The following is a 5,278-nucleotide window of genomic DNA, read 5'->3' as shown; positions in this document are numbered from 1 at the left end:
ACGAAGGGAAATGGAAGAGTGGGTACAATGTCAACTAATGTAAACAAAGCAGGACGTCGCAGCACAATGTAATGCTGGGCATACTGAAGACCTGGCTGAAGTCAGAGGCCTGTATTGGCTTACTTTCCAGATTATCTCTAATCTTCAGATTCAGTGATTCCTTTCCTGGGGCGTTTAGTAGAGGGGACCTAAGAAGTTTCAGTAATTTGCCTTTTTGTGATTAGGTTGGAAATATCTCTGGGCAGTACTTGCTTAAAAATAAGCTGTCCTGGGGCGCCTGGGTGGCACAGCGGTTAAGCGCCTGCCTTTGGCTCAGGGCGTGATCCCGGCGTTATGGGATCGAGCCCCACATCAGGCTCTTCCACTATGAGCCTGTTTCTTCCTCTCCCACTCCCCCTGCTTGTGTTCCCTTTCTCGCTGGCTATCTCTATCTCTGTTGAATAAATAAATAAATAAATAAATAAAATAAGCTGTCCTTGTTAGTGTCATAACGTAAGAGTTGAAGCAAGTGAGTTTGATCCTGGGGGCTTGGATCAGCCTTTGTCTTAATTNGTGTGTTCCCTCTCTCGCTGGCTATCTCTATCTCTGTTGAATAAATAAATAAATAAATAAAAAAAATAAGCTGTCCTTATTAGTGTCATAACGTAAGAGTTGAAGCAAGTGAGTTTGATCCTGGGGGCTTGGATCAGCCTTTGTCTTAATTTACTCCGATCTGTGCTAGTGTGAAAAACCATGATATTGGGGCACCTGGGTGGCTCAGCTGGTTAAACGTCTGACCCTTGGTTTCGGCTCAGGTTGTGATCTCAGGGTCATGGGATCAAGCCCCCTGTCTGGCTCTGCACTCAGCATATGGAGTCTGCTTGAGATTCTCTCTCCCTCTCACTTTGCCCCTCCCCCTGTTTGTTCTCTCTCTCTCTCTAAATAAATGAATAACATCTTAAAACACACACACACACACACACACACACACACACCATATTTGTCAGCCCCAATTCTTCTAGTTGGGTCAGTTTAATCAATTGAACTGTTCTAGTATCTGAAAGTTCAATAGAATGACCCGTGTCTTGTCACCCTATTCAAGGACATTCCTTTTCCCCCTTCCTCCCTTCCTTCCTCCCCCTTCCTTCCTCCCTTCCTTCCTCTTTCTTTCTTTCTTTCTTTCTTTCTTTCTTTCTTTCTTTCTTTTTTCTTTTCTTTTTCTTTCTTTCTTTCTTTCTTTCTTTCTTTCTTTCTTTCTTTCTTTCTTTTTTCTTTTCTTTCTTTCTTTCTTTCTTTCTTTCTTTCTTTCTTTCTTTCTTTCTTTTCTTTCTCCTCTCCCTTCCCTTCCCTCCCCTTCCCTTCCTTTCTTCCCCTTTCCCCTTTCCTTTCCTTTCCTTTCCTTTCCTTTGCTTTGCTTTCCTTTCCTTTCTTTCCTTTCCTTTCTTCTTTTTCTTTCAAATGTTTTCTACTCTTTTGCTATTATTTCCCCCACTACCAGCACCAAAAACAAGTAGGGTCTTGATTTCCTTTCCCAAAAACTGTGTTACCTCATTCTGAGGCAGGTGACGGAAGACAGGACTTTAGGCTGGAGCCATGGCTACCACCCACATCCTGTCCCTAGTGCCCAACTTCAACCAGCCCAGCCTACTGAAGGCGGGCTTACTTCTGAAACCCATGGCCCCTCAGGGCTGCTCTGCGATCTAGATGTCCTCTTCCAGGGGTGCCACCCAACAAAAGCATCTACAATGTGTGGGCTAGCCACTCCTGGGATCCGGCTGCCTCCACCCCAGGCTGGCTACTCTCCTGATACAGGCTATGAGGCTCCCAGGGCAGGAGCTGCTTTCCTCTTCTGTACCTTCCTGCCACCAATGGCTTGTTGGGGAACCAAGGCCAAGAGGACCAAGAGGTATCTGTGGCCACAGGGATGTCCTCTTTGCAATGCTTCTCCCTGAGACCACCTTCAACTCCAGATGGATTATAAGAAATAGGTTTCCTGAAAATGATTCTATTTTATTTTATTAACTTATTTATTTTGAAGATTTTATTTATGAAGATTTTATTTATTTATTTCAGATAGAGAGCAAGAGAGAGAACACGAGTGGGGAGAAGGGGCGGGGGGAGGAGCTGACCCCCCACTGAGCAGGGAGCCCAATGTGGGTGTCGATTCCAGGACCCTGGGATCATGAGCTGAGCTGGAACCAAGGGTCAGACATTTAACAGACTGAGCCACCCAGATGCTCTCTGAAAATGATTTTGAGAGGCTATATGATTTTGAGAGGCTGGTCATAAGGTCATTTATTTTCTTTAATCACTGTCCTTGAATATCTCTCGTTTTTTTCTCCATTGCTCTTGACTTTTTTTCTGTTGGGCATGTCCTAGATTTCTCTCTCCCTCTTCCCAACAGAAGAGTAAAGACGTGACATTTAACAGAGAGGACTGGGGTATTGAACCAAATCAGAGGTTCAGTAAACCTTTTCTATAAAGGGCCAGATAGCACATATTTTAGACTGTGTATGCAGATGGTCTCTGTTGCAACAGCTCAACGGTGCCATAGTGTGAAAGGAGCCATTGGTAATGTAAACAAATGAGCGTATTTGTGTTCCCTTATATTTACAAAATCAGGCAACAGGCAGGATCTGAACTCTAGGCCACAATTTGCTGACCTCTGAACTAAAGTATATGTTGTGTCTATTGAATATTTTGATATTCTGTATTCTTTTTTTTTTTAAGATTTTATTTATTTATTTGACAAAGATAGAGACAGCCAGCGAGAGAGGGAACACAAGCAGGGGGAGTGGGAGAGGAAGAAGCAGGCTCATAGCACAGGAGCCCTATGTGGGGCTCGATCCCATAACGCTGGGATCACGCCCCGAGCCAAAGGCAGACACCTAACTGCGTGCCACCCAGGCGCCCCTGATATTCTGTATTCTTAAACTGAAATATGATATTCTTGATCTTAAAACATCAAATGAAGTTTTAATCTCGCTCTCTATATCTCTATCTACTTGTCTGTCTTTCTTTCTATCATCTATCTGTTCATCTATCTGAGAAAGCCTTTATATTGACTGAAAAAATGACCCTTTAAGTACCTGCACTGTATCTCATGCTTGGTTCACAGAGCCTGCGTGGGCTGCAGACACTCTCCTACATGTTTCTTTGCAGAAGTGTTTGGAAGAAACTGTGACTTTAACCATTTGCATGAGCAGAAGACAAGATGGATCACAGTAGAGTGTGACAACCATTTGATTTCCAATGTTCACAGACGTTTTTTCCCCCCTCTGGCTAGTGCCATAGTGTTCATGCCTTATCATATGCTGGCTGCATTGGGCAGCATATTCCTTCTTTCCAGACTCGAGTTTTGAGTTAATAAAGTCAGTGGATCAATGGCAGATTAACACATGCTGTTTGTCCACCTGGTGCTTATTTTAAAACTGCTTCTTTCAAAGTGGACACTTGATAGTGAATGTGTTTATTCATTCCATTCTAGACAGACCCCCTGATGCTATCTTTCTAATGTCTGTAAATAATTCTTTGGTCTAACAGCAGTGGAAGCCTAAGGCATTTTTCGTGTAACCATTAGCTTCTTTGCAGTCTGGACCAGTTCTCTCCTAGAGTCAGTCATAGATCCTAAGGAAGTGCCTAGCGTGGAAATAGGTACAGATGTTTGTTGAGTCCTTATTATATTCCAGTTTCTATACTTGGATTTTTTACTTATTGTGTATCATTTAATCATCATAAACAGCCTTGTGAGAGATAATATTAACCCCCTAGACAAAAAGTTACAAAATAGAGTTACGGAGAGCATAATGAAGCCTCCCAAGGTTCCATGGGTAGCAAATGGGCAACATTATAGCATAGTATTGATGAGCTAACTGCACCAGAGTAAGAGACATTAGAATTCTGGTGCCAGTTTTACTCTTACTGGCTGTGTGTGAGATCTCCAAGTTATTGTACCCCTCAAAGCCCATTTCTCCATGTGAAAAGTATAGGGCTATTTTTGTTTAAAAACAAAAGGTAATAAGATGCTGCATGTGAAGTGCTTAGCAGAGTATCTAGCTCAAGAGAATATGTTCAATAAATATTAGTGACTATTATTAAAGTAAAGGAGCCAAAATATAAATCCCCGTTCTCAGAGCTCCGTAGCCCTTGATCTTTCAACTATGCTAATGTTAGCTGTTCTATATTAATGATCATATTTTTCATTCACATTCATAAAATATGCTAATCAAAAATTGAAAGAAAGTAAGGAATCCTTTAATTCCAGGTCTGATTTCAACTGCCTATACAGCCTGGCAGTTAACATAATGGACTCAGTTGGCTGGGTTTTAATTCAGTACAGATACTCCGTGAGTAGTGGGCACTGGAGCACACACACCTCACACACACACACACATACAGCAAAACATTGCTGATTTCTCTGGCCCCTGGTTGCATGGGTAGAATTCCATATTCAAACAGCTTCCTATGTATTTACCTCTCTCTTGAACACAATAGCTGACAAAGATGTCAGGCTTCTCTAGACTATCTGGTCTTCTGTGGCCTTACCCCCTCCTTTATTCTATCGTTTCCCAACACCTCCCCTGAATTCTGTATCACCTTGTGGTTTGCCACCAATCTCTGCTTGACTCTGATAGTCACCACTACCCTGCAAAACGATCTGCTGCACCCCTAAATAAGGGAAAGAAAAAGAAAGATATTTTTGAGGAAATAACTCCTCTGCTGAGTGCACTGATATCTGCCCATTCTTCCCTCTACTTCTCCACATTTTCCTGCCTTAATGTGGGAATATAATGTAGAGTGTGAAATTGATTCAGGGACGTTAGATTACAGCTAGCTCTTTTCTCCATGGCCCATTGCTGTAGGATACCAGGGCCTATTGGGGAAAACTTCTGAAGGCTAGAGAAAGCCATTCCATCATATAAGCTCCAGGAAGTAAAACATCTCCCATAGGACTCCCAAGTAGATTACGTCATATAAATAGAATGCTTTCATTAGCACCTTTGTTAAGTATATTCCTGCCTCCTGCCTCAGTACTGAGGTAGTTAGCTGTTCCCTCTGGAAGGCTTTCCCTCCAGCATTTTTACTGGATGGCATGTTTCATCTGTAGCAGTTGCTCAAAGAGATACTTCCTCAACCTGTTATTTAAAAGCAAAGAGCAGGGGCGCCTGGGTGGCACAGCGGTTAAAGCATCTGCCTTTGGCTCAGGGTGTGATCCCGGCGTTGTGGGATCGAGCCCCACATCAGTCTCCACCGCTATGAGCCTGCTTCTTCCTCTCCTACTCCCCCTGCTTGTGTTCCC

Source organism: Ailuropoda melanoleuca, chromosome 13, assembly GCF_002007445.2.
Source record: "Ailuropoda melanoleuca isolate Jingjing chromosome 13, ASM200744v2, whole genome shotgun sequence".
Taxonomy (NCBI): Eukaryota; Metazoa; Chordata; class Mammalia; order Carnivora; family Ursidae; genus Ailuropoda; species Ailuropoda melanoleuca.
This window is presented reverse-complemented; position numbering follows the sequence as displayed.